Here is an 18821-nt window from a genome sequence, read left to right as displayed (position 1 = left end):
AGGCAATAAATATATATGTATTCTTGCACATCAATAAATCACAATAAATAATTCAAAAAGAAAAGCAATTAAGCCAATGGATAATATACTTCAGATACCCTGCTCTTTACAGTTCAGTCGATGAAAGTGTCCGATTAACACTCCAGCGACTTAAGCGATTCACATCACAAAATAAACAAAGCAGAAAAATTGTTGGAAGTTGATTGAAATAACAGTTTTGAAAAATGCAAATTAATGTTCTGTTAGTTGTTCCCTTACATGAAATACAATGTATGTCGATTAATAATTTGCACATACCCATTAATTTCCATGAACAACAAAAAAACCACGAAAACAATTGAAAGTATCTCCTGAAAGCATTGAAATGTTAGAGATCGAATAGCAAGTGGTCATAAACTGCTGGAAGTAAAATGTTTTTATCATCTTGTGATGTCATAAGAACTCCTAATATTAAGGGTTCTTGAACAATTGTTTGGTAAAACTAGAGTTAAAGGTGATTATTGTAACATTACTACACATGCTCATATAAGGTAATACAGCAAAGTATTTACTTCAAAGATGCCAAAAACTCGACTTGTGAGGCTTGTCTCAACAAAATCTTATTTTTAATCACAATCCAAAGGAATGTTGAACACATTAGTGTTTTTCGAAACTTTACAAACTTCCTTAATACCTTATGTCTTGAGGACATATGGATGCACTATAAACACAAAACGTTGGAATAATTACAGTAAAATATCCAATAATATGGAATATCATCATCATTTATGATATTTTATTGTGTTTCCTTTATGTATAATGTCACAAGAAAATAACAACATTAAATAAAGAAATGAAACGAGAAGGTTGTTGAATGAAAGAAAGTGAATGAAGCATGGGGATTGAGTGGGTTTTTCAGAAGATATGTTTCATATAACAATTTTATCGTTGAGAAAGGGAATGAACCTGAAGTATTCGCTAAATGTAGTGACAAAGAGCAGGTGGAGAAGAGGTGATAAGACAGATGTGAGTGCCTCTGGTGTTGGGAGCAAAGAGAAGATGAGGATTTGTGAAGCAGATGGAGCGAAAAAGGATATTTTTGCTCAAAAAAAATATGATATTAATGAAGGCATCCAATGAACAATGTTCAGACACTTTGCCCAACAAGTGCAACAACGCAATGACAAAAGTAAAGTACAAACTATGTTCTGTTTATTGAACTTGAATCATGATAAATCATACTTACTTGATACAAGCACTCAATTGGGGATTCTCCCGAAGAGACAGTCCCTCTTCTTGTGTGCCAGTCAATGGGAAAAGAGCACCGATCATGACATCTCCAGGAAAAACAACTCTGCGTCGAACTTTCTCTTCACCTGCATTGCACAAAGCTGTGTCCGAATGATAAAACTCCAACTGAAATAACGGCGATGCAAATGGTGACAAAAATATGATGAAATAGGGAAGGAAAACACAATAAGATGCAAGCAACTTCATCTTGGTGGATCTCTCCATGTTTCACAAGCTCTTCCTGGAGTGAGACAAGATTCTCTACAGCTGAACTATTAAATACACTGGGTTTGATCACATGCTGAGTGAATCCGAACCCCCAAATTATATTTAAAATACCCGAAAGACCAAATTATATATTTTCTAAATTCTCCTCTCCCAAACGTGTTATCTTTTAATAAAGGCAAATAAAAAAACACTAACCTTTTGAAAATTAATATCTACATAATGCAACAATGATGACCTTGATGTTAATGACAGTTTTCCAAATAGATGTTTGTGATTGTTACAAACACAGATTACCACAATTGTGTGATTTAATTATAATCAGTAAAGCAAACGTAGCCTGATGTTGGTTTAGTGGCTTGGGTGGAGGCTTGGGATCCTAGGGTCCTGAGTTCAAGCACCGTTGGGCCGCTGAATTAATACACCAGGAGGTTAACTCAACCTCTCATCTCGGCCTGTCATCCTTCCGATGTCGGCAAAATGAGTGCCAGTGCACTGGTGAGGGTGACACTGCATCAGCGGCATAGCTCAATCCCAACCAATGATGTAGCCAGCAGCCACAGGCTGCACTTGATAGAGAGAGAGCAAAGCACATAGTGGTGTCACTGTATCAACATGAAGTTTGCATGTTCAGTTGTGTATTTCATTTGTGATCATCGATTTGTTATTTTAATTTTAGACACGAATTAAAATATTTCTTAATAATTATTTTTGCTGATCATTGCATGTTTGGGGGAAATATTATTGGTGGACCCTTTCGAATTTTTTTCCTGGATTTGTAATTGTTTATATTCATTTGCATAAATGGGCTTTAAGTTTGTATTGATCATTTTTTTATCCAATGCGATCAAATAAAACAAATAAGCTCCTTTGCACAGATTGTTGGAAATTCCAATTTTAAAAGAGGATGATGTTTTAATATTGAAGAAACTATGTATTTTAGAATAAACAAAGAACAGAAAAATTGAACTTAACTGTTAATCAATGTATTCCCCTGTTACACATACACATTTGTCCCAACAATGTCTTAGTCTGCAGATAAATATTTCGGGATGGTAAGCAGCCACTATAGCGCCAATGATTTTACGCCTTCAACAGTCATAAATTTAATAATGTCAAGATGTACTCTGATTGGTCCAAAGAGATGAAAATTACAAGATACAAGGCTCACAATGACGCAACTTTCCAACCGAGCTCCACTAAAGTAAGTGACCACTTTAACTCTCAGTGTCACCATCACTATCTCAATCAGGACAGTGTCATGGGCCTTCTCCAGGTCACCAAATCCCAATGCCATTTCACCATGCACTTCCGACTTCTTCTCCACGGGATTTCTCAGACGGAACATCCCATTTGACATCCCACTATCCTTTCTGAAACCCTTTTTCTCTTCGCTAATCTCCATTTCCATACTCTTCCTTATGCTCTCATCCAGAACGTTCTCCAGTACCTTCATGACATGATGTATGAGTGTAATGATTGTCAGGTCAGGTCAGGTATTGGAGCATGTGCCAGAACAGCACGTCGCTGCGTCGACTTTCCGCCGGTACTCCAGGGGCCTCCGTCTGGCCATCACCCAGGCAGATGCCAGGCCCATCCCCATCTCCTTGAGATGATGGTCAACCTGTTGCAACCATGAGGCACGTGGTCAACCCACTGGCCTCCTCCACTCATGAGACTCCCTCGCTGAGAGAATCTGGTGAGCAGGATCAGAGTCAGGAAAACGAGCCACATGTCCATACAGCTGCAACTGACGCTCACGGACTATGCAGGTAACAAATCTCATCCGAGTCTCTCTCAGCAACCGCTCGTTGGACACAAAATCCGACCAGCGATAGCCAAGGATTCTCCGAAGAGACCTGGTACCAAAGGAATTAAGTCTCCGTCTCAGATCCTTGGTCAGAGTCCAAGTCTCGCACCCATAGAGCAAGACTGGAAGTACCAAGGACCTGAAGACACGGACTTTCGTCCTCCCACACAGGTACCGGCAGCGCCACACCCCATGATCCAGTGAATCCATGACTCCCCAGGCCCGACCCAGACGTCTATTGACCTCTGACTCGCAGCCAGCAGAGACATGAATATCACTGCCAAGGTAAGTGAATCTCTCCACGACCTCAACATCCTCACCACAAACAGACACAGACAGGACAGCAGCATCCAAGATGTCACCGAAAGCCTGGATCTTAGTTTTGACCCAAGAAACCCGTAATCCCAACGGCTCCGACTCCTCATTCAGCACCTCGAGGGGCCCCAAGAGGATGTCTAAAGTCTACGCAAAGATGACTGCATCATCTGCAAAGTCGTGGTCCGAGATCTTGACATTCCCAAATGACGCACCGCAACTTGATCTCTCCGACATCCTCCCTAGAATCCAGTCCATACAAGTGCTGAAAAGTGTGGGGGCAAGTACACATCCCTGACGAACTCCAGTAACAACTGGAAATAAGTCAGAGATGGTACCACCACACTTCACAGCACTCTCAGTAACAGAGTAGAGTTTAGACATCAGATCGATCAGTTTTGGTGGCACCCCACGAAGACCAAGAATCCTCCAGAGGACATCCCGATTCACTGAATCGAACGCTTTACAGAGATCAACATAGGCTGCAAGCAGCCCCTGCCGAAACTCTCATCTGCGTTCGGTGAGGACACGAAGTGCAAGGATACGGTCAATCGTTGACCTCTTTGGTATAAAGCCTTACTGCTCTGGACGCTGGTGCTCAAGCAGATGGTGGCAAACCCTAACGATAATTATCCGAGCAAAGACCTGGCCCGGCACTGAGAGCAGCGTCACCCCTCGGTAGTTGTTGCAGTCTTGGCAATCACCCTTCCCTTTCCAGAGAGGGACAACAAGGTCCCTCTTCCAGTCAGTTGGGATGATGCCTGTGTTCCAGGCAGAGCACAAAACTGCATGCAACGACACGAGTGCAGCATTTCCACCAGCCTTGAGAAGTTCGGCATGGATGCCACAGATCCCTGGAGCTTTGCCCCGTTTCAACTGGTTCACCGCAGCCCATGTTTCCACAAGCGTAGGTGGACCACAGTTGATTTGAGGGTCAGCAACAGGGATTGTAACACCCTTGACGTCCAACTCGACAGTTTGGGGATCAGCCTGGTACAACCGCTCAAAGTAACCGGCCCAGCGGGCCTTCACTTCAGACTCCACTGTCAAGAGCCTACCACTCTCTGCTCGAACTGTAGTGCTCCGAGGGATGGGCTTGGATGAGCGTAATGCGCGAATTCCCCTGTACGCGGGACGAGAATCACCTGTCCACAGGTGATGCTCTACCCCCTCACAGATTCCTCGCACATAGGCCTCCTTGTCAACCCTCAGTGCACTACAGTTTTACGTCTCACCTCCCTGAACAGCTCAGCTCTGCTTTTCAGCCTGGCCCTGCGACTCTGGTCAATGGTATCCAATGTCCCTTGAGAGACAAAATTCTTCTTTGCCCTGCGGTGAGCTCCAAGGCATCCACCGGCAACATCAAGGACGGCGCTCCACAACTCTTCAGGACCCCCCAAAGCACCCAGACCCCCAAGTGTCCACTCAGCCTGTTCGCAAACTCCTCAGCTACTCTCTCATCCCTGAGCTTGGCAACATCCAGCCTCGGCTGGGATGGTACCATTATCCAGGATTTAAGGTGCAGCTTTGGAGTTGCTACAACAAGCCTGTGGTCAGTATTGAGGAACTGAGCACTCCGGTAGACCCTGCAGTTCTGGATCATCCTCCAACGACCGTCAATGAGGACATGGTCAATCTCCTTTGCCACACCGCCAGCGTTGGAATACCAAGTCCAGCAATGAGCTTGTGGGCGCTGAAACCATGAACCAGCCACCCTAAGTCCATGACTTCTTGCAAAGTCAAGGAACTTAGTGCCATTCTGGTTCATAGTTCCTGACCCATGGGGACCAACACACACCTCATAACCGTCCCTATCAGTTCCAGTCGATGCATTGAAATCCCCCAAGACTAGAAGTGTATCTCGTCTGGGGCACTGATCAACCACAGACTCGAGTGTGGCGTAGAATGCATCCTTCACGGTGAGATCACTCGCCTCAGTCGGAGCATAAACAGAGACCAGGGAAATGACACCTAAGGAGTGACGAATCCTTAATCTCATAATATGCTCATTGACCGGTGTTACCTCAATTATCATTGGGGTCAGCTTATTGGACACAGCTACAGCAACTCCTTGGGTATGGTAACCATCAGAGCGACCAGACCAATAGTAGGTGTAACCACCCACCATTATCTCGCCGCAATCCGGTCTCCGAACCTCAGAGAGAGCTGCAATCCCGATGTCCAAACGCTTGAGCTCAGATGATAACAGAGACAGGTGATCATCCTCTCTTAGGGATCGGACATTCCAGGCACCCACCCGAAGGGACCACCTCAGGTTAACCCAAGGAGACTGCCGTCTGGTGGACGACACCTCAGCACCACTCCAACACACTCTCCCGCGATCTGACCCAGGGATGTTACCCCGTGGTTTCCCTCCTATCAAAGATTGGGGGTCCCGAAGGCGTTGCCCCAATCCCGTCATCCGGTGAGCTGCCCTGCGAAGGGAAGCTGCACAGGAGGTACTCCCACGGAGTGGGTTTTCAGATTTTTTGCGTTTTTGCGTTTTGCGGAATGAAGGGTTTTATGGTGGCCGGAGTGCAAATCCTGCCACCAACCTCCTAATAAGAAGTGACCCAACTGCAGGAGGATGTCCGCAGACACAGTTGGGCACTAGATATGGATGGCCGTTGGCTCACAAGGAGCTCCTCCACCCTTTCAGTAATGATTGTACTTTCCCAGATCTTGAACATCACCCATCCTCTTCAACATTAACACAATTAGCCCTATTCTCTGGAATTGAACCCAGCAGATTCAACAACCTAGTCATACAACTGACTCTTACTTCAACTGATGCAATTAGCATCTCTGTACAACCTCTTCAATGCCTGGTGCTCTTTCCTTCTTCATCCTCTTCAATGCTGTCCACACCTCCTCCTCCATGATCTTCACTAAACCTCTTGATAATACTGAAGCTCCATCTAGCTAATGCTTCCTTCCAAGTTCACCATCTCTTTGAAATAGCCTGCTTTAATTTAAATACTGCCCCTTCTCTATCACTAGCCTCCCACCAACATCCTTCATTATCCTATCCCCATACCTCATTCATATCCTTACCATCCTCATTCCTGTCACGAGCCATGATTTTATAAATTAATTTGTTCTCTCCATTGTCTTCCAAGTTGATGTACACATCCGGTTCTGTATCATTCCTTGCCTTATCCACAGCTCCCTCTCTCTTCCAATTCATTCCCCCACCTCCTCCAACCTCCTACGTTCCTATGTCCCCTCTCTTATTTCTCCCGACTATGACTCATCCCTTCACCACCTCGCCCTTTGTCCTCCTACCCATCCGACGCTCTCCCCTAGGTCTTCTGCAATCTCCTACCCACAGTCAACTCTCCCTACCTCCACCTCTCCTCCCTCATCCTACCCCCTCCCCTGCAACCAAAGCCTCTTCCCCTCCCACTTACTTAACAGTGTGGACCTCAAACATCCGACGCCTTCACTCTAAACATGACTGATCTCTCCAGAGAGGCTGCCACTGACAAAGCAGACATAATCTGCTCAACAGAAACTTTACTCCTTCAAAACATCTCTGACTCCTTGGTTTCTCTCCCTGGTTACTGCTTCTTCCACTTCTTCCTCAGCTCTTCGACCTGAGCCTTATGTTCGCTGCAGAGTTGCTCTCTTTATCAGAAACTCTAATCCTCACTCTCTATGCACTGCCCTCATTCCACAACACCCCCAGGAATACCTGTGGTTATGGCTTCCCCTCTGCTCCCACCTCTTGTTTATTTGTGTTGTACCATCCACCAGACAGTGATGACTCCATTTACATCTTGCTCGCTGAAAACATGGACCAACTTCTATCCACTCATCCAAACTCTCTCTTCCTTATATGTGGTGACTTAAATTGCCATCCTGCCAGTTGGCGAGGTCTGGGTACCTCTCATTCCTGCCATGTCATTTCAGCAAATGATTTCTGCAACTCATTGGGACTGACTCCATCTGTCAACTTAATGACCCATATCTCAGTCAACTGTCCTACATCTCTTCTGGATTTTATTTTGACCATTTCCCCAGAAAATGCCTGCTGTTCTATATCAACATGTAGGTCAAAATACTTTTGGGAAAAGGGAAACTTTATTGACAGCCAATTGGACTATACAGTGCTCCCTCACCTCTCGCTGTTAATGCGCTCCAGACCCACCCACGATAGGTGAAAATCCACGAAGCAGAAACCACATATTTATTTTATTATTTAAATATATTTAAACACATTTTAAACGTATTTTAAACCATTATACAGCATCCACACACTCTTATTATCCTTCCCCACATAATGTAATCAGTTATTTAAAAAAAAATTCGGATGAATAGGCTCGGATGAAGGTGCAGGTGTAGGCCTAGGCATAGGCGAAGGCATAGACGTAACCTCTTTTTTTATTTTACGAGGAACATAGTTATGGGTATTTGCTGGTTCTGCTTCTTCTTCTGGCAAGCAGGTTTTTATCGACGGACATTAACGAATCAAGCCCATTGCTGAATTCCAATGACCGCATCATCTGTGGGTCCCACTCTTGAATGACCTGTTCGAGCTCCTTGCCCATTCTGACTATCGTTGCAAGACGATCGAGTGTTAGACGAACCTCCTCTTCTTCAGCCCCCATTTCATCTTGTTCGTCTTCCTTTTCCTCGCTCGCAGACTTGGTCTGATTGGCCGCCTCCCAACCAGCAGCCAATAGCGTGCCGAGTACGATCTCACCTGGGCAGAAGCAGCCGCAGTTGTACTCCGTTTTCCATACGCTAGCGTCTCTCTTTTTTTTTAGTACAAGCCCACTACACCACTACGTAGTTTTATTTTACTTTCGATTTAATATTCTTTTTATAATGTACATATAAATATATATATATATATATATATATATATATATATATATATATGTATATATATATATATATATATATATATATATATATATATATATATATATATATTTTAACTTTAATTTGTTTGTTACTATTATATAATGTTAAGGCCCGGTCACACCTTGACGTTTTAGCCAGCGATGGCAACGTATTAAAATGTATGTAAAACGCTGGCTTACGTTGAACTTTTGATGTTTTTTTTTTAAAGATTCGAACGTATTCATAGCGACTTGGTCTTATGTATAACGCATTGGTAACGGACACAGAACGTTTCGTTGTGTTATAGATAACTTATACCAACGAATGCTGAACCTGTTGTCGGCCTACACAACCGATGCCCAACGATAGTCTAACTTAGGCATAGCGCGTTGCACGCATCGCCGACGATGTCGTGACGTAGCCTATTAAAAGGCTGATGCACAACGATTCGAATCATAACTGCCGTAGAAATGGAAGTGACAACATCGCGGTCACACCTTGGCGATCTTGCCAGCGTATGCCGACCTAAGAAAAATGTGTCTAAAACGTTGGGGCACGTCAAATACGGTATGAGTAAGTTTGGTATACATGAGTACAACGCTAAAGTACGCTATCATACGTCGTAGTAAGTAGAGTACGTCAAGAAATTTTAAACATGTTCAAAATTTTACGACGTACTCGGTGTATGACACACATTCCGCATGCGATGGGGATAAGTTTTACACACGATATGTGGACGCTTACACACGTCCACAAAGGCTACTTACAAGCTACTCATAAGTAGAAACACGTCGCGGTAATGTCGTTTTTACGCGAAACTTATTTCTAACTTATGTTTGACGTGCTTTGAACCAATTCTTTACGTAGTCCCAACACACATCGACGGATGTAGACGTATTCCATTGACGTCTTCCGGTCGACAAAAAAAAAAAATTAACGTGTTTCTAGCTTACAACTGCCATATCAAGATGTGTTCCCAGCGGTTTTGGGAATTGGTATATAAAAATTCTGCTCATAAAAGGGGAACCCAACAGTGTTTTCGAGTCCTTTTTGAGTCGATGTCCATGTCAGCAGTAACAGTATCAGTATCAGTATCAGTATTAGTATTAGTATTAGTATTAGTAGTAGTTTGTTCATGTTGCCAGTAGTAGGTGAGTGTGAGGGGGAGGGTGTGGGTTATGATGGATCGTCCTTGCGTTTAACGATTTAAAGATTTAAATGATAAACTCAACGATTTAAATGGCTGCATCTCCACTATTGAAAGTAGACGTTTGCGCTCAACAATTGGATTTTTTTACACTCAACGACCTTTAAACGGTACCACTCAGCTATTTTCATTGTTTACAATGAAGGATTTGAATTGCTTTCACTCGCCTTTGTTTTTTGACGCTGGGGTTTTGAAATTTGAAGCGTTTCTTCTGAACGTGTTAAAACGCTCAAATTCGACTATTTTAAATAGACGTTGCCGATGGACAATTGGAATCATAGCCAAGCTAGATATCGAAGTGTGAACATCCTCGTCATGCCGAAGAAAAGTTTGAAGAATGCTGCAAATAAGTGTCCTGGCCGTGGCCGTGGACGCTGACGCAAGGACGATCCATTATACCGACGTCTTTCAGCCTATGAGTAACTTAAAAGTAACGTCTGTCGATGTGTGGCAACGATTGCGTAACGTGCCAACAACACGTTAATCATAGGTTAGAAATAAGTTTCGGGTATGCTAAACATTACCTCGGCATGTCTCAACTTATGATTAACTTACAAGTAGCATGTGTTGACGTCTGTCAACGATCGCAGACCGTGCATACAACTTGTGGCCAGCGTAGCGGAACGTGTGAGTCATACGCCGGCATACGTCGTGAAATTTCAAGCATGAAAAAATTGGACAACCAAAAAGTACAACGTTTAAAGCCAATGTACAACAATGTATGGCAGCGTTTTTCAGCGTGCTCTCAATGTTATCAAAACTTACCCATAACGTATTCAACGTGTGCCAGCGTTTTAGAAAAAAAATTCAAAAATCGGCATACGTTGGCTAAAACGTCAAGGTGTGACCAGGCCTTTATTTTTAGTATATTTTACTTAAAAATAATTAAAATAATAAATTTTAATTTTAAATAAATAAAATAAAACCCGCAATGTTGTGAAGCCGCGAAAAGTGAACCGCAATATAGCGAGGGAGCACTCGACTACAAAAATTAAATTTATAAAGTAACAATTGAACAAGTGAATATAGTTGAAAATACATGCATATAATTATATTTCTTCCACGGTGGTCTTGAAGACACCCAGCAACTCTTCAGGATTCCCCAAAGCACCCAGACCACCCCCCCCCCAAAAAAAAAATCTCCAATCGGCCTGTTTACAAACTCCTCAGCTTCCCACTTATCCTTGAGCTTGCCGAAATCCGGCCTATGCTGGGATGGTACCATTCTCCCGGATTTAAGCTGAAACTTCAGAGTTGCGACCACAAGGCTGTGGTTGGTATTGAGAAACAGAGCACTCCATTAGACCCTGCAGTTCTGAATCATCCTCCAGTGACCATCAACAAGCATGTGGTCAATCTCGTTTGCCACACCACTAGCATTGGAATACCAAGTCCAGCGATGAGCCTGTGAGTGCTGAAACCATGAATTAGCCCACTTAAAACATGACTTCTTGCAAAGTCAAGGAACTTAGTACTATTCTGATTCAAAGTTCCAGACCCATGGGGACCGACACATGTCTCATAACCATCCCTATAAGTTCCAGCCGATGCATTGAAATCTCCCAAGATGAGAAGATTATCTCACCTGGGGCACTGATCAACCACAGAATCGAGCGTGGCATAGAATGCATCCTTCATGGTGAGATCACTCTCCTCAGTTGGAGCACATACAGAGACCAGTGAAATGACACCCAAGGAGTGATGAATCCTTATTCTTATAATATGCTCGTTGACCGGTGTTACCTCAATTATCATAAATAAGCTTATTAGACAAATTTACAGCAATTACATGGGTAAGGTAACCATCAGAGCGACCATATAATGGTAGTGTCACCAACAGCCATGAACTCACCACTATCCAGTCTCCGAACCGCAGAGAGTGCTGCAATACCTATGTTCAAAAGCTTGAGCTTAGATTACAACAGACAGGTGATCATCCTCTCTTCGAGCTAGGATATTCCAGGCACCCACCCAAAGACACTGCTGCAGTTTAAGCCAAGGAGACCACCGTCTGGTGGATGACACCTCAGCACTATTCCGCCACACACCACTGCAATCTGACCCTGGAGTTTTACCCTGTAGATTTCCTCCAATCATCAAGGCATAGGGGTCCCAAGGATTTGCCCAATCCTGTCATCTGGTGAGCTGCCCTGCAAAGGGCTGCAGCACAGGAACTATTCCCAATGAGTTGATTTTCAGATTTCCTTACATTTGTGTGTTTTGCAGAATGAAGTGTTTTACAGTGGCCGGAGTGCAAATCCTGCCACCAACCTCCTCAAAAAAAGTAACCTATATGCCAGAGGATGTCTGCAGACACAGTTGGGCACAACAAATGGATGGCCATTGGCTCACAAGGAGCTCCTCCGGCTTTTGTTGTATCGTTCTCCATCTGCAATTATGACGTCCTAATGAGGGAACCTCTGATGTCATAAAAAAGTCACATTCCCCATGAGGAGCACTGGCCATGTGCTAAGTCTCAAGTTTTTTCCTTGGTTCTGCTTCAGAGATACAAAGGTCCAAAGTTTTTCAGTTTTTCCAACATTGCTGCCACACCACGTGACCTATGACATCAGACTTATCATCACAACATTCTACATTAGTTGTCGCTCCGATGGTCGAGTTATTTTAAACCACAACACCATCCTTCATGTTGCCAGTTGAGTTCATGGAACTCAACGTAGAGCGAAGAAGAATTTTGTCTCTCAAGGGGCACTGGAAAACATTGACCAGAGACATAGGGCCAGGCTTAATTGCACTTAATGGCAGAGTTTTGCTTGGTGTTGCCTTAATGGTGAGGGTGGTGGGCTGGGGGTCCTAGGATCCTGAGTTCAAATCCCACTCGGCTGTTGAATTAATTCCAGGTGGGGTTGAATCTGCCTGACATCCTTCCCGAGCTCGACAAAATGAGTGCCAGCTTGCTGCTTTCCTGTGTCGGAGTGGCGATCTGACTAGGATTGTGCCCAATAGCCAAGGAGACTGCTTAGACAACACTCATGCTCTGCACAGAGTATGGTACCAATGGATGGATGGAATGGCAGAGCTGAGCTGTTCAGGGAGCTGCAACATAAAACTATACGTGTGCTGAGGGTGGACAAGGGGGCCAATGTGCGAGGAATCTGTGAGGGGGAATTTGAGCATCACCTGTAGTCAAGTGATTCCCCTCGTGTTTACTGGGGAACTTGAGCATTGCGTTCCTCCAAGCCTGGCCCGCAGTGTGTAGTTGCAACATTGTTGAAAATTTTGTCTCAATCCGACAAGCAGTTGCGGAGTAAAAGTCTAAAGTTCTGTGCAGACACACAAACAAGCAGACCCAAATGCAATACCCTCTCCTTTGTTGAGGGTAATAATACATTACCTACATATAAAACATTATGGTTCCTGAATATAAAACAGTACATTACCTGTGTATAAAACAATACATTACCTGCATATAATATATTATGTTACCTGTATATAAAACATTACATTACCTGTTAATAATATATTACTTTAACTGTATATAAAACATTATGGTACCTGAATATAAAACAGTACATTACCTGTATATAAAAGATTATGGGACCTGAATATAAAACAGTACATTACCTGTATATAAAAGATTATGGGACCTGAATATAAAACAGTACGTTACCTGTATATAAAAGATTATGGGACCTGAATATAAAACAGTACATTACCTGTATATAAAAGATTATGGGACCTGAATATAAAACAGTACATTACCTGCATATAATATATTATGTTACCTGTATATAAAAGATTGCATTACCTGTATATAAAACATTATGATACCTGAATATAAAACAGTACATTACCTGTATATAAAACAGTACATTACCTGTATATAAAACAATACATTACCTGCATATAATATATTATGTTACCTGTATATAAAACATGACGATACTTGCATATATAATATTACGTTAACTGAATATAAAACAGTACATTACCTGTGTATAAAACAATACATTACCTGCATATAATATATTATGTTACCTGTATATAAAAGATTATGGTACCTGGTTATAAAACAGTACATTACCTGTATATAAAAGATTATGGGACCTGAATATAAAACAGTACATTACCTGTATATAAAAGATTATGGGACCTGAATATAAAACAGTACATTACCTGTATATAAAAGATTATTGTACCTGAATATAAAACAGTACATTACCTGTATATAAAAGATTATGGGACCTGAATATAAAACAGTACATTACCTGTATATAAAAGATTATTGTACCTGAATATAAAACAGTACATTACCTGTATATAAAAGATTATGGGACCTGAATATAAAACAGTACATTACCTGTATATAAAAGATTATGGGACCTGAATATAAAACAGTACATTACCTGTATATAAAAGATTATGGGACCTGAATATAAAACAGTACGTTACCTGCATATAAAACAATACATTACCTGCATATAATATATTATGTTACCTGTATATAAAACATTGCATTACCTGTAAATAATATATTACATTACCTGTATATAAAACATTATGATACCTGAATATAAAACAGTACATTACCTGTATATAAAACAATACATTACCTGCATATAATATATTATGTTACCTGTATATAAAACATGACGATACTTGCATATATAATATTACGTTAACTGAATATAAAACAGTACATTACCTGTGTATAAAACAATACATTACCTGCATATAATATATTATGTTACCTGTATATAAAAGATTATGGTACCTGAATATAAAACAGTACATTACCTGTATATAAAAGATTATGGGACCTGAATATAAAACAGTACATTACCTGTATATAAAAGATTATTGTACCTGAATATAAAACAGTACATTACCTGTATATAAAAGATTATGGGACCTGAATATAAAACAGTACATTACCTGTATATAAAAGATTATTGTACCTGAATATAAAACAGTACATTACCTGTATATAAAAGATTATGGGACCTGAATATAAAACAGTACATTACCTGTATATAAAACAATACATTACCTGCATATAATATATTATGTTACCTGTATATAAAACATTGCATTATGTGTAAATAATATATTACATTACCTGTATATAAAACATTATGATACCTGAATATAAAACAGTAGATTACCTATATATAAAACAATACATTACCTGCATATAATATATTACGTTACCTGTATATAAAACATGACGTTACTTGCATATATAATATTACGTTAACTGTATATAAAACATTACATTACCTGCATATATAACATTACATTACGTGCATATACAATATTACATTATCTGCATTTCAAACATTACATTACCTGTATTTAATACATTACATTACCTGTATATAAAACGTTAGATCACCTGTATGTAAAACATTGCATTACCTAAATATAAAACAATGCCTTACCTGTGTATATAACAATATATTACCTGCATATAAATAATATATTACCTGAATAGATAACATTAGATCACCTGTATATAAAACATTACATAACCTGTATATAATATATTACATTACCTGACTATAAAACATTACATAACCTGAATACAAAACAATGAATTACCTGCATATAAAACATTGCATTACCTGAATAGAAAGCAATATATTGCCTGAATATATAACATTAGATCACCTGTATATAAAACAATGAATTTCCTGTCGATAAAATCATACATTACCTGAATATAAAACATTAAATTCCTTGTATATAAAATCATACATTGCCTGAATACAATGCTCTTATCTTTGAAACACTGAGATATAAAATACATTTTTTAAATGTACATTGAACTTTACACCTTCAATCATATGATTTTTTTTTTTATCCAAAGAAGATTCATTCACTTCCAGTCCTGTGTCAGAGCACGTTGAATGTTGGGTCGAGCAGCTCCTCTTTCTTGAGCTAGCTAAGTTTTCCCAACCAGATCCGTCATGTCTTTCTCTATCTTTTTGGGTTCTTGTCTAATTTTCCGTGTTTAAATGCACTTCATTGTAGTATATCATTGAATTTGTTGTATCCTTGTGAATGTTGGGCATATTCGCACAGGCCTCAACTGGTCAGCATGCAAATCCTGTCACTGCTCTGATGCTTTGTGTCTTGTTTTCCAGATTTTCCTACCTGACAGTTTGGGGATCCATGCATCACATTCACTCCCTGCATCCCCTCCATCCAAGCCTCCGTTTTTACTACATCCCTTATTTCTTCAAGTCTCCCTCTATGTTGTCCCTCATCTCTGCCAAGGAGACTGCTTCAGCAACACCAACACTCTGCAGAGTATGGTCCCAATGGATGGATGGGCGGATCCCTACTGTTGGTGCATTCTCTTCCCCCAACCCCCTTACTCTCTTTCTACTGTTCATTTTCTTCTGTGACATCCTGAGACATTCCTTGTTCAAGCTCCTCTACCAGCTTCAACATTGTGTACAAAAAACAACATTCAGTTTAAATTCAAGATGATGAAGAGAGATTCATAACGGCTTGCTTTGCGCTCACACAATCAAGCTTCTGAATTACATAATGATCTTCCTTCACATGCAGCACAACACTGTGAGGTAGCTTTATTGGCTGAGCACACAAATGTGGTGCTGATGCAATGCCCTCTGCAGGTTTGGGTGGGAATTTGGAATTTAACCAGAGTTCCAGCAAGAACTCACCTACTCTTCACAAAGGACACCATGGGATCTTCAATGTCCACAAATTAATGCTGGCAGACAAGGCACCTGTTTAGCATCCATCCAACGTACGACACACATATTGATGAATCACCCCACTTATGAAACACCAAGATGAGAGTTTGTAGCTGGGTCACGATTTGAACCCAGGCTAGACAGTTTAGAAGCAAGTGTGCAGACCTCAGGGCCATCTTGTCAGTCCATTACGTAGTGATAATTTTTTTTCCAAAAAAAACATTGATGGGTGACTGCACAGATTCTGAAAATGATAATTGGCTGAATAAAAACCAAAATCCATACTCATGGCACACCTCCATTCATTTGTTATTCCTTTTCTCTCAGCTGTGGAACCAACTTCCACAATCTGGTCAGTTCCATTGTTTCCTCTAGGTCTTCAACACAGCTGCTCTCCACTATCACGGGTCATCCCCCACCTATAGTCATGATCTCGATGACACCAAATGACCCCATTCCCAAGCACTGCATTATTCCTGGTGAGTATATTTTCCCACTCTCCTTCACCTCTTTTCGTTTGCTCGTTGTCAGTTGGTTTGTTCTTTTTTTGTATCATCCCCACTATCCCCTTCCTCTTCTTGCCATGTTTCATTTAGCTGTTGTGCAGCTTGTTTACCCCATGTGTCCTTTTCCCACTCCACTTGATCTCAATCTCACTTCTACTCTGCTTTTGGCGTTTCCCCATTTCCATTTTGTGTAATTACATTCTGCTCTCACTCTTTCATGAGCCTTAACCATCTATCCCATTGCATATATGATTTTATAAACCATACTCTGTACAGAGCATCGGTCCTGCCGAAGCAGTCTCCCGGGTTATTGGGCACAACCCTGGACAGGCCGACAATCCGACGTAGGTGCCTTAACCATGTATGCAAAAAAAAAACACTTGAAGCTGTTTGAAAGCGCCAAGTCATGTTTTGAAAACAACACGGAGCTGAGCTGAAGTTGCATGAATCCAATGGACAAAAATAATGTTCTCTGCAAAAGACACATCATTATTCATATCATATAGGACCAGGGGCCATAGCCTGAGAGTAAAGAAGAGGAGAGTAAAGACGGTAGTAAGGCAGCGGCCTTTTACTCAAAGATAAGTCAATGCATGGAATGGCCTTCCTGGAAAGGTAGTGGCAGTAGAAACAGTAGATAAGTTTAAATTGGAATTAGATAGGTACCTGGAAGTTATGGAGATGGAGAGGTACAGGGATGTTGGCAGGAATTTTCGTTAGCTTGAGCATTGATGGGTGATTGTGTGCATGTGAGCAGAGTGCTATTGGTGGGGGTCTCATCAAGGGGTGTTGTGTGGTTGATGTTGTGTGTTTTTTACCCAAGCCCATGCCCTCCCTCCTGGAAAAAAACAACAACAAAAACAACACAATAAACACAAATAAAATATAAAAACATTTGGCATTTTCTTAATTGATCTTGTGTTGATAAATTAGTGTGGTGTTGATGTGTTGCAGGCATGATGGCCTGAATGTCCTCCACTTGTGCCTAATTTCCTTGTGTTTCCTTGTATATTACCAATGCAAGGGGAGGACATTCACAACTCCACACATAATGCAACTGTTGGTGTGTGAAAATTGCACGAGCAGTATTGATTATTCAAGTCTGGCTTGCAGCTTGTGTTGTCAAACTGGCAAGTGCATAACAAAAGTTTAAAGACAGTCATTTCTGCAGCATGTGTGTTCCTGCCTTCACAAGTGCCAAAAGCAGGCCACACAGCTCCTTGAGCTTTGTATGTTGTATGTATGCACCTTGGCAGACAAAACAAAACAAATACAGAAAAATCTGTTGGGTCAAACTTTTTAACCCTTTGAACCCTGAGCTCCTTGGACTTTTGGCTCCTTGGACTGGGGCCCTCTGTAGAAAAATCTGACCGCTTGGGTGTATGGAGGTTTGAATAGCGGTTGGTAAAATGGCCGCCAGGGTTCAAAGGGTTAAGGGTTTCTTTAGAAAATGGATAACTACATTTTTTGTCTTATTATACACTGCATGGTGCACATTAGCAATCGCACTACAGGATTCCATTTTTTAAATTATGGTGAATATGATGAGATAATAAAATTAATCCGTTTTAGAAAGTTTTTCTGATTGTTCAATCCCAAGAAAGACAATTAAATTGCATCATCTCAGAGAGCATGACCATGTTATTATGATCCATGTTTATTTTTCAACAGCAGAACATAGCATTTTGGCAAGAAAATGCAACCAAGAAAGCTGTATGACACAGTGACTACTGCAAATGTGTTAATCACAACGTTAAATTTCCCTTGAGTGCTAATATAAGCTGGAAAGAAAGAGATGTACACCAAAGAAAAGAAGAGCATACTGAAAGTGATAAATTTTATTTCGCTTATTTCCACTTGTGAGACTTTTCTTGCCTGAAAAGCAAGGGTGATGCAGAAAGCGGTGAGCAATCCCACATATGCAATGGCACAGAAAGCCCAGATTGGTTCCTTCC

At 41.1% G+C, this 18821-nt stretch overlaps 1 long non-coding RNA gene across 1 annotated transcript in view; it reads left to right on the top strand.

Moving 5' to 3' along the window:
* LOC147035765 (uncharacterized) overlaps nt 1-18270 on the top strand; it is a 76247-nt gene extending 57977 nt beyond the window's left edge. Inside the window, exon 3 of the long non-coding RNA XR_015062641.1 lies at nt 15782-18270. This is a non-coding gene — a long non-coding RNA (uncharacterized LOC147035765). The remainder of the gene's footprint in view (nt 1-15781) is intronic.
* The last annotated feature ends 551 nt before the right edge of the window (nt 18271-18821 follow it).

The sequence above is a fragment of the Eptatretus burgeri genome, chromosome 1 (genome assembly GCF_056783735.1).
Source record: "Eptatretus burgeri isolate ZD-2024b chromosome 1, Ebu_testis_v1, whole genome shotgun sequence".
NCBI classification, from domain to species: domain Eukaryota; kingdom Metazoa; phylum Chordata; class Myxini; order Myxiniformes; family Myxinidae; genus Eptatretus; species Eptatretus burgeri.
The sequence above is the reverse complement of the archived record's forward strand: the minus strand, read 5'-3'. Positions and strand labels throughout refer to the sequence as shown.